Here is an 11966-nt window from a genome sequence, read left to right as displayed (position 1 = left end):
TACTATCGAAAACGTAAACATTGTGTGTAAGTTCTTTACGGAAATAAAAAGAATGTTAGAAATATTCAGCCTTATGCACTTGAATACTTTTATAATTAAGTATGTAATTAATTTAATAAATCATTGAAATATCATTCATATATTTTTTCATGATCTATGTGCAAGCCTCCAAACTATGGACTTATATTTGACAGGTTTGTCGTTGAAACGACACCTGTGTTGTAGAGATTCACAGTGTTGCCAGATACGAAAATTTATCCCTAGATTCGGGGATTTTGGGTGTCTGATGGGGATATTTTGTTCAAATTTTTATGAAGTAACAAAGATGAGTAAACCCTTATATTGTTGCAATTAGTTTACTTGCACTTATATGAAGTATAGTGAGTAATTTTTATATTAGTAGATCCTACCTTATAAGAAGAAAATATATTTGTGGAAATGGGGATTTTTTTATCACGAGTTTTGGGGAATTTTAGACTAACCCATCTGGCAGCACTGACAAAACCTCCGATTCGGGGTGATCGTTCTTGTGTATAAAACACCGTCGTGATTATCTTTCGTAAAATTGTTCTTGGAATAATCGTTACTAAAACAAATCTTATACTCAGAACCAACTGTGAATCATTATAGATGCTGCTACTTCAAAAATTCCCGAGAAATACGGTAAGACAATAGTCACTTTCAAACTAGTTTCGTGGACTTTGTCCCAAATGGCGACCAGATTTTTCATACATAACCACGAATTTGTGTATTCAGTCACAACGGAGAGTAAATATCGTAATTGTATTGGCACTTTTAACACCACCCTTGGCAGAGTCGTGTATTGAAATCCTTACATGGAAATGTTTTAAGGTGGCACTAAACTTTGACGTTAAAACAGTAAAAGAAAAAAAAAAAAAAACTTATGCTTTGGGCTCTTGCATAGAAATATGGGTTTGGTATTTTTTTTTTTTTTCGTATTGTTGATAAGGTTTAGGTGAAGCGGTCAGTTAATAGTGGAAAGAATTGGCTAATAAGTCGCTAGAGCGGCAGAGCCTGTACTAGTGGCGTACCTGGGTTTGCCAATGTTCGTCATCTACTCATCTTGCAGTTCGTCGTTTTTGGCGGGAAGAATAAAATGCACAGCATTCCCGTCAGGAATTATCTACAATGAACTTTAATAAAGAATAATAGTTATTTTGCCTGTGGCCTTCAGAAGTTGTTGATTTCATAACCAGATTACAGGAATATGTAGTGGGTCTGAGAGGGTATACTGCGATGGTATAGCCTACTACGAAGTAATTTTGACCGTGTTTTTGTGTGTGTGTGTGTGTGTGTTTTTTTTTTTTTTTTGTCCTAAGTACACCACGACCTTCTTCGTAAATTTGATGGACTTGTAGGTTCCTAATTTTATATCGGTCATATTGAGTAACATATTCTAGAAACAAACCGATATTCCAGTCGCTTGTACAAGAATAATACTAGACCTAGGCCTATAGCAGAGGCTGAAGGATTCTAGCCTTACATCAATTAACGGAAAGTTGAAATTATCAAATAAATATAAAATTGAAACTAAAATGTATACTGGAAATAGAGGAAAAGTACATTACTCGATCAAATGCATGCGTTCCATAATTTCGACACAAGGTCCTTGGTCTACGGTAGGAATTGATTTGTCCCGTAGGACAACTTATGCTCCTTTTGTAAAGGTAGGCTACGTGACCCCGCCTTAACATATGATGAAGAGATTATGGCGTGTCACTTCCTAAGAAGTATGTTCTAAATTTTATATGTATTATGTGTCTGTATTAATAAATTTACACCTACACATTTTGAGATTCTACTTTTAATTTTACTTAGGCTTATGATAATTCTGTTGTGCGGTATCTTATGAGGTTGGGTTTGGTTAACTCTATGATGGTTTATAGGAACTCCAATGGTTGATGGGGGCTTATCCTTTAGCCTGAATTCTCGAAGTGAAGTTTTGTTTATTTCTTTTTTTAATCTCCACCTTTGTTCTTGATTCGTACTATAGGTTATTTTAGAGCTACGAGGAACAAAATAAATGCGAGTTTCTCTCTCTCTCTCTCTCTCTCTCTCTCTCTCTCTCTCTCTCTCTCTCTCTCTCTCTCTCTCTCTCTCTCTCTCTCTCACCTATAACTACCGACTATTAATCAGATTCCCAATTTATTGCTTAAGTTAGCAGAGGATTTTTTTTTTACGTCTACATGAAAACCTTGAGTCACTATGCTCAGGGACCGAACGCGTCATGTGGATTCGATTTATTAGCTAAATTCTCTATTATTATTATTATTATTATTATTATTATTATTATTATTATTATTATTATTATTATTATTATTATTATTATTATTCTCACCTTGAATGTTATGGCATGGGACGTCTGTTGGTAATGTAGGAGGAAAGTATCTCTTTCTAACTTGTATACATCAACAGCAACAAATGCAGCCATTACTAGTAAATTGCGGGACAAAGGCCTCAGACATATTTTTTTTTATATCGGGGATTTGCCCCATTATTCATCACCACGCTGGCCACTGCAGATTGGTGATGGTGAGAGACTTTAGTCCGATCGCTCACAGCTAACCAACCTAATATGGATAGCCCTGGCTAGTACAAGCTTTGCTGATCATCCCTTCACCACGTTAAGGTATCCCTACTTAGAAAGGGTGTGTAAAGCCACGATCAACAAAGTTGTACTAGTCAGAGCCACCAATATTAGGTTGGTTTGTTGTGAGTGATCAGACAAAAATCTCCCACCATCACCAATTCTCAGTGGCCAGCTTGGTGATGAATAATGGGCCAAATCCTAGACATGAATAAGGACATGTCTGAGACCTTTGTCCTGCATTTTTTGTTGTATATAAGTGGGTGGGTGTGTGTGTGTGTGAATTGAGAGAAAATATTTGATGTATAGTTTTGGCCCGAGGGGAGCTCTCGTCTCCAATTGCCATAAACGGAATACTTTTCTGATCTCTCTCTCTCTCTCTCTCTCTCTCTCTCTCTCTCTCTCTCTCTCTCTCTCTCTCTCTCTCTCTCTCTCATACAAAAGTTAATTCATCTAGAAAATAGGTTACAAATCCATGCTGCTCTGCATCCTGGTGAATTTTAGCATAAAATCGGGATAGTGTCTACATTACACTGCGTGGTTGTGCCTACTTTTCGTTTAACATCAAAAGCATTTTTCTTAATAATCCAAAATACGATAATTTTCCTTATGACAGAACGAACCGAAACCACTTTATGGATTTGTTGTAAATTTTGCATCTATTTCACAAAGGGAAAGGAAATTAGTTAGATAACAACAATAATAACATTAATTCAGGCAGAAACTTTTACCCATCTTTGGTCACAATCAAAGTGTTAATACCTAGTTTCTAATTCCAGAGATTGGCGAATGTTAGTTAGAAATTAGAAATAAATGTTGCACTTTTGGGGTGATTTTAAGTAAATCAAACTTTCTATGTAAGTGCTTGTTTTAGCTGCTTACGCTTTGTAAAATTAACGCTAGTTACACAATTGTCTTAACTGTAGCAATAAACAGGACTGGAACGTTCATCTTGATCAATTACCCACGGGGTGAAACCGCTTATTGGTAAAGAAAGTACGGGATTATTGACCAAGAAAACAATTATGGAAGTCCTTTCCCATCGTTATCCCTACATTAGTAAGGTGTCACTTTCCTGATGCGCCCTCTTCAAAAACTTATAACAAAGGCATCCTCTTCCACCAAACCTCTTCTCTCCATATCATCCTTTACCTTATCTCGCCAACTAATTGTCTGTCTCCCCCTCGATCTTCACCCCGCTTGCTTGTTCCTCCAAAGCCCTCTTCACCCCCTCTCCACCATCCTTCCTCAACACGTGCCCACAGTATCTCAGTCGTGACACTCATCACCTTTGTAATCTTAACTATGCATGACATTCTTCTTATTTCCTCATTTTCTAATCTTTTAAGCAGTCATATTCTCATAATCTGCTTCAATATTATCATCTGTTATCCCAAGCTTTGCTTCCCTTTTCCGTCTTGGAACCCACATTTCCGATCCATACATTAACACTGGTCTTATTTCTGTGCTGCAGATCCTGACTTTTATCTTGATTGGCATTTCTTATCACATGCTACTCCCACTACCTCCCTCTACTTCCCCAACCTTCCTCTTGACTTATAGTAGATCCCAAGTATCTAAAATCTTTCACCTTTTTTATAACTGAACCTCTTCTTTCATGCATGGCTATCCTGTTCCTATCCTCCTTACTCTCAAGCCACCCTTCTCCAAAGTCTCCTGGCACTTTATAACCTTCATAGTAAGTCTTTTTTATTTCCAACAGTAATCACCAATCATGTAGCCTACATATAGTAACTCCCACAATTATTCATTTCTGATCTTTCACTTAACACATCTATATCCAGCACGAATAAAAATGGGCTAATGCTGACCCCTGGTGTAGATCTACAAAAGCACATAATAGCTAATGGCTTCTCTCTAGTCCGTTTTCATGAAGCTGCCTTATTATAAAGATGGCATTCACAGTCCATCTCCCCTCATGAATCCATACTGCCGTTTCTCAATCTCTGCAATATCTCTCAATCTCTCATCTAGAACCGTCTGAAAAATCTTCAAACCCTGCACTGTTAGTTTAATTCCCCGGTAGTTACCACATTCCATGACATTACATTTCTGCTTAAATATAGATACCGTTTGGCTCTTCTACCAGTCTTTTGGCATTATTTCCTGTTCCCATACCGCTCTTGATAACCCCAACTTCCATTCTTCTCCCCCTCTGTAACTAGTACCTTAACTACATCAATTTGAAACTTATATGGACCTGGTGCTTTCCCATTTTTCACTTTGCTCAATGCCCGCTTCATTTCTGTATTCCTTATCTCTATCACTTGCTCCTACAACCTTTGTGCTTTTCACAGCTCCTCTCTCATTTTCAGTATTCAGTAGTTCAAAATATGGGATTCATAATGTATACCGTATGAAAGACGATAGTTTTTGAAGAATGTAGCACAAAATAATTACTACTATGAACCGATAGTTCCATATTGAATTTTCGTAACGTTGTATAAGTCACCAATTTACAGTTCAAATGAACCGCAATAACTTTAGTTTAACGAATTTGCTTTTGTTTTATTTATGGGTACATTCGTGTGCCTCCGAGTTTTTATAAATGCGTTTAGATTTAAAGGAGTCATTGCGTGATCGTGGCATTTGTGTCTATGGTATTTATTTTGGCTTGTGGCTTAACAAACGTTTAAGTGTGGCATAAGGGCCTTTACATACCCATAGGTGTATCTAGTAACTGCTTAAATAATTAAACTTGTCTGAGTATACAGAATGTTGTAGTGAACCCAATAAACTGATTTTTTTTATCTTCGCCATTCAATCTCGTTGTCCAGGTAAACTTTTCCAGGTATATTAAATGTAGATATGCGATCTCTCGTAGTTGAGATGTATTGTGTAGACGCTTCCATAGACCCTTGCCAACAATACAAAGCCATAATCTGACAGCTCATTCGAATATAAATGAAGCTTTTGTTGTGACGGCCTTGATAATTAAGGCTTCTGAAATAGGAGAAAGCGAGAATGAAAATGATAGTGCCAATGGTGAAAGTACAACCAGTTAGACTGTCATCTGCTTTAATTATTATGTTGATTTATTTGTTCTGTTTTGACAACTATTTATGGTAGAATTCCGATATATTCTTTCCTTTTATAGCACAAACGTATGTGAAATTTATGATATTTGTTTACTTTTTCTATTTTAGTAATTCTAATGAACAACAACGAAACTAATAATAATAATAATAATAATAATAATAATGATAATAATAATAATGATTATTGTTATTATCATTATATTTGTTATTATTAATATTACTTAGCCATTTTCATTTTGGTTATAAACGAGATTTTATACAAGGGCAAAGTTACATAAATGTAACATTTTGTAGCTGTTAATAATAATTATTCACATACTAGTGTACACGACCTGTTAAAATTATGACTAAATATTTAGGTAGATATGCACATACACATGCCCCTTCCTCTCACAAGTGTATGACTACTCCCTTTGACCCTACCCTAGGAACGGGGAGAGGTGAGCGTAACCGATATACAATATATATATATATGTATATATATATATATATATATATATATATATATATATATATATATATATATATATATATATATATATATATGTCTTACTTGTAACTGTAATCGAACAGTTTAACACGTTTTTTTTTTTTCAAAAAGGCCCACAAAAGAAACACAGGAAATGAATAAATCACTGTATTTCAGTCAATAAACATTGACCCTCTTCAGGATGTAAAGGGTCAATGTTTATTGACCGAAATATAGTGATTTATTTATTTCCTGTGTTTCTTTTATGGGCCTTTTTGAATATATATATATATATATATATATATATATATATATATATATATATATATATATATATATATATATATATATATATGAATTTATATAATTAGACACGTACTCTCTTTATATACTGGTGATTAATTTCCTTATCGAGGATTATTAATCACTTTCATATTGTCCCTTTTATATATGTTTATCTTACTTTTTATTAAAATGAAAATCTGTCTTCGTTTCATCTCACTATCATTATTCGTCTCTTGTCATATTCACAATGATTGTTATGGACATGGAGTATTGGAAATCACTGACAGTAAGTTTATATTGTTTAGCATAATATTAACCATTGTGAAATGAAAACCATAACAAGGTTATTGATAATATTTCTGATGAGCGTGCATTCGTAGTAAGCAAAACTTCCCATTAAACTTTCTCAGGAAATACATAAATGCTTCAAATATATAGTGATTGAATTGATTATTAAAACTTTTTAAAAAGATCGTAGAGAAGGAAAAGGAAAATCGAAATTGTTTGATGTTCTCTGAATTAAAGGGTATTAAAAGACATGATCGGAATGCTATTTGAGATCTGGTGTTAAAGACTTCTTGAAGTAAGGCGGCTGGTTGTGGCATCCGCGTTGACTAAGCATCCATAAATAATCTCCCAAATACTCCCATCAATTAAATTTGACATACTTGAAAGGAAGGGATGCTGAAAACCCCTAACCACTTAAAATACGTCTATTACAATATACTAGTGTACGTGACACGTCAAAAATGATGGCCGAATATTTATAAAGATATGCACGCACGCACATTCAACCCTGCCCACCCTCCCCCTTTCCTAACTACAATCTGACAGTCTCAGCAATTTGTAGGAGTTTGTGGTTTCCGAGTGTAGCTCTCGGGGTGCCCCCTCTCACCAGGGTATGACTGCTTCTTCCCCTTACCCGAGGGACAAGAGAGACAGAGTAGTTATTCGTCTGGCAATGCCATTCAGTGTGACCGGAAAGAACTATATATATATATATATATATATATATATATATATATATATATATATATATATATATACATATATTTATGTAATATATATATATATTTATATAATATATATATATATATATATATATATATATATATATATATATATATATATATATATATTTATATATATATATTATATATATGTTATATATATATATATATATATATATATATATATATATATATATATATATATATATATATATATATATATATATGCATAGCTTTTATCAACATTTTCTATATCTCCAATTTGTTATCATGTTTAATTCCCTTTTAATCTCCCTGTGATTTATTGTAATAATTCACCGATCACTGATCTTTGTCAATCTGCATTGATAAAGGAACACTAGTTAGATGCAATAAAACGTGTACGCTTACCTGTTCTTTTGATGCTCTTTCTCAGAGAGAGTTATGATCATGTGTACTTCATCTTGTTGTTTATGCCCTACGGCACCAATCAAAGTTCTTACTATCCAATTGTTATTACTAAATGGCATCGTCACTAGCCAAGGTAGTCAAACAATTCTTCTTCACCCAAGGGGTTAACTACTGCACAGTAACTGTTCAGTGGCCCCTTTCCTCTTGGTAAGGGTAGAAGAGACCCTTTAGCTATGGTAAGCAGCTCTTCTAGGAGGAGGACACTCCGAAATCAAACCATTGTTCTCTAGTCTTGGGTAGTGCCATAGCCTCTATACCATGATCTTCTACTGTCTTGGGTTAGAGTTCTCTTGCTTGAGGGTACACCCGGGCACACGATTCTATCTAATTTCTTTTCCTTTTGTTTTGTTAAAGTTTTTATAGTATATATAGGAATTATTTATTTTAATATTACTGTTCTTAGAATATTTTTTCCCTTGACTCCTTTCCTTGCTGGGCTATTTTCCCTGTTGGGCCCCCTGGTCTTATAGCCTCCTGCTTCTCCAAGTAGGTTTGTAGCTTAACAAGAAATAGTAATAATAATAATAGTCGTGACGGCTGATAACTTACAGTAAATCAGGTACTGTTACTGTGATTAAAAAAGGCTTATAAAGGATTTGTGATTCGGATTGGGAAATCATACAAATCGAAATTACGTGAAAACGGCAGCAGTTATAAAATAATTTTGGATATTAGCGTGTCTCAGTTTTACCAGTCTTTCATAATATTAAATCACACAATACTAATTTCAATAACTACTACTAGTAATTAGTTTTTAATGTGGTAAACGAGTCTGTTTTGCGCAGCACTGTCCTACTGGACCGTTGAAAGTGAAGAAAAAGCGAAAAGGAGAAATAAGTAAAATTCGATGCTTGGAGACGGCTCAGGTGGTGATAGAGAAAACGGGGGACGAAGAGTCTGCATCGAGCCGACAAATTAACTCTATCGGGGGGAAAACTTAATCAAATTAAGCCCAAGAGTAATTAATGGCCAATTGAAAACAATTGGCTGCGTCTGTTTGGTTAATAAACTATTACACTGTTTACAATGTGACCCTCACCCCCAGAGAGAGAGAGAGAGAGAGAGAGAGAGAGAGAGAGAGAGAGAGAGAGATAGAGAGAGAGAGTTGGGTCCAAGTTCCCTGCATTGAATAGGCAAATACACACATGTTACGAATTTCGGTACAAATATAATTAATTATGGATCACAAAGGTATATTAACGACAGCGGTCTCTTTTATTAGAAAGAATGAACGTTTTGTTTCAAGATATATTGGTTTGGATGTATTCGGAAGAAATAAAATCAATATTGGAATTACGTAATTCATTAACATTCAGAATTATAACGTACGTTTGCATAACACTCGGATGACATTTTATTTTAACTTCTCTCTCTACTTAGAGAGAATTAGGAGATAGGCCACACAATTTTCACCATATCCATTTTCCCACTTTAAAGGCCTACTATGAGATTCAGGGCCTCTGTAACACGGTTTTTTCGCAATAATTTTTTACCTATGAATTTTATAAATATAACGCTTCTTCAGAATGCACATTATATCTACACATAAATTTTGACTATATTCTGCATTACGTAGGTTGAATAAATTTGGTACTTATAATGTAAAAGTGGCGTTTTTTGAAGACGGGCCAACTCATTCAGAGAAAAGGTTTCGAACGCACCCGTTACGTAACTTATGACGGCATTTCTTCCCTCTTTCTCGATCGATGATTGGCTATACTTAACGAAGGCTATACCTCTGCCAACAATGACACAAAAGTTTATAATAAAAGCAAAGCAGTACACCTTTATGAACTCTGAAACCTCTCCACTGATAATTATCATAATGAACAAACCAACAAAATATGTTAATAAATACAAAAACACTTCGATTATAAGTCTAACTCCCAAAATAAGTTTCCTAAGAAATTACAGTCTACTTTATAGGTCACAATCAGATTGACAAGGTGTAGGGAATAGTTGGTAATTTTCAAAAACGTAGTAGACAAGCTTGATTTGATAACTGCTATATCCAATGTCAAGCAATTTTTATTTATTGTCTATCTACCTACCTATTTACTGTAAAAAAAAATAATAATAAAAAAAAAAAAATAGCCGGTACCGTATTTTGGCTTTAAACCTTCACCAGTAATTATCGTCAGAATGATGACTTCATGAGGCTCCACCCACTTTGGCCTCGTTATAATTCAGGATAACACTGAAGGCTATCATGGTCATTGTTGGATCAGAAAATTTAAATTCTGGCTTTAAAAACTCATTTCTCGAGTAGTTGTAAGAAGTGCTAAATGATCCTCAAGGATCCCAGCAGTTGGCCTAAACGTTTAATTCATGTATACTACTGTTGCGGCACTACTGCTACGGTAGTATTACTACGCTAGCACAGATACCCCACCCACATTTATGTATCGTTCCGCCATTCATAAAGTCTTTGTCATGTTTTTTTCACTGTGCAATAAGCCATGGCCTCCTCAGAAATTAAGTATAACATTAGATGATAGGTTATTTCATTAAGCTGACAAATTGTGGCAACTGGGTATGTTATTGCCGATGTTGAAGCTAAAGATAAAGTATGGTATCATTCCTTCATTGCATTATCATCTTTACTACTATTTATTTTGCTACATGTAGTAATTATTTTAAGGGATAAATGAATTATGTACACTTTACTTCTATAAATTCCCATTAGATGTACAAATAAAACTCCTAAAACTATTCATGATTTATTTGCAAAATGCAGTCATGCCCAAAACATAGCCAACACGGTCGTACGGCCTAAGAAGAAGAAAAAACAATTATATCGGATGATCCGTTGGTCTGATGGAGAGTTTAGCACAAAATTCTTATTTTAACAAAAATAGTTATATAAAGACTGTTTACATACAATCTCTCTCTTTCTCTCTCTCTCTTTGTGGCATAGTGAATAGTTAATGGAAATGTTCAAAAGCCTGAATGACATTACAAGTATTATAATCATGTTACGCTAAATACAAATCAGACCATAAACATTGGATTTAAACTAGAAACTGAATAATTACCTATTCAGGCTATGGTAAATATGGCCACGGGCTTTCTCTTGACTGTATAAAGTTGCAAGTCGTAAGACAAATGCAGTTTTGCCACCACGGGGACAATTCCAAATCCTGCTAGCCATTCTTGACTGTTATGGGTTCCAGAGCCGATGGAACAAGGTGAATGGGTGTCTGGTGGATGGGCGTGGCAAAATTTTGTCAAAAGGTGTTTACATTGCTTACGTAATGAATGTTTTCGACTCTTGGCTCGTTATCACTGGCCATGGCGTCGGCTAGATCATTTTTACTCTATAAAAATTAAAACTATCGGGTTTAGGTTATTGATAAGGCAGAAAAAATTTGTGTGTGGTTGTAAAAAATACACATGTCAACTTTCAGCTACATCCGATGCATTGATAAGGAGAAAAGTAAAAAAAAAAAACCGTGTTACAGAGGCCCTGAATCTCATAGTAGGCTACTCATGAATGGCAGAGGCAAGGGACAGTGGCATTGCTTTAGAGACTTACCATATAAGCAGTACATATGATCAGCGCCCAAGCCCCCTCTCCACCCAAGCTAGGACCAAGGAGGGGCAGGCAATGGCTGCTGATGACTCATCAGATAGACCTATAGGCTCCCCAAATCCTCCATCCTTAGTTCACAAGGATATTGAGGTTGCAGCGACCAAAGGAACTAACAAATTTGAGCGGGACTCGAACCCCCGGCTGGCGATCACCTGACCGAGACGTTATAAGTGAAGCCACCTTTCCTGATGTTTTGTTGAAAGGTAAAACCTATTGGTTGACGTCGGCAGCTCTTCGTTTTATATACTAATATGCTTTAGCATAGTTTGGTACGAGATTAATAAGGTACTACTGTGGTGGTACATATTTTGAGTCATGTATCGGACCATTGCGATGTTTCTCCTTCCAAAAGACAAGTGCCTTGATTCAAATATCTGCAAATATAAATATTCCCTACTTCAATATTAGGAATAATATATTTTATGTATTTTTAAAAATAGTTTCTGTTATTTTTCAAGATTTCGAAATAGTATGAAACTATATATATATATAT

General features: G+C 35.0%; 1 protein-coding gene across 1 annotated transcript in view; it reads left to right on the top strand.

The window, feature by feature from the left end:
- The first annotated feature begins 526 nt into the window (after positions 1-526).
- The window catches only part of RhoGAP100F (Rho GTPase activating protein at 100F), a 504175-nt gene continuing 492735 nt past the window's right edge, over positions 527-11966 (top strand). Inside the window, exon 1 of the mRNA XM_068391718.1 lies at positions 527-663. The gene's annotated coding sequence lies outside the window, so the exon portion shown is untranslated. The remainder of the gene's footprint in view (positions 664-11966) is intronic.

This window comes from Palaemon carinicauda, chromosome 1, assembly GCF_036898095.1.
Source record: "Palaemon carinicauda isolate YSFRI2023 chromosome 1, ASM3689809v2, whole genome shotgun sequence".
Classification (NCBI taxonomy): Eukaryota; Metazoa; Arthropoda; class Malacostraca; order Decapoda; family Palaemonidae; genus Palaemon; species Palaemon carinicauda.
This window is presented reverse-complemented; position numbering and strand designations above follow the sequence as displayed.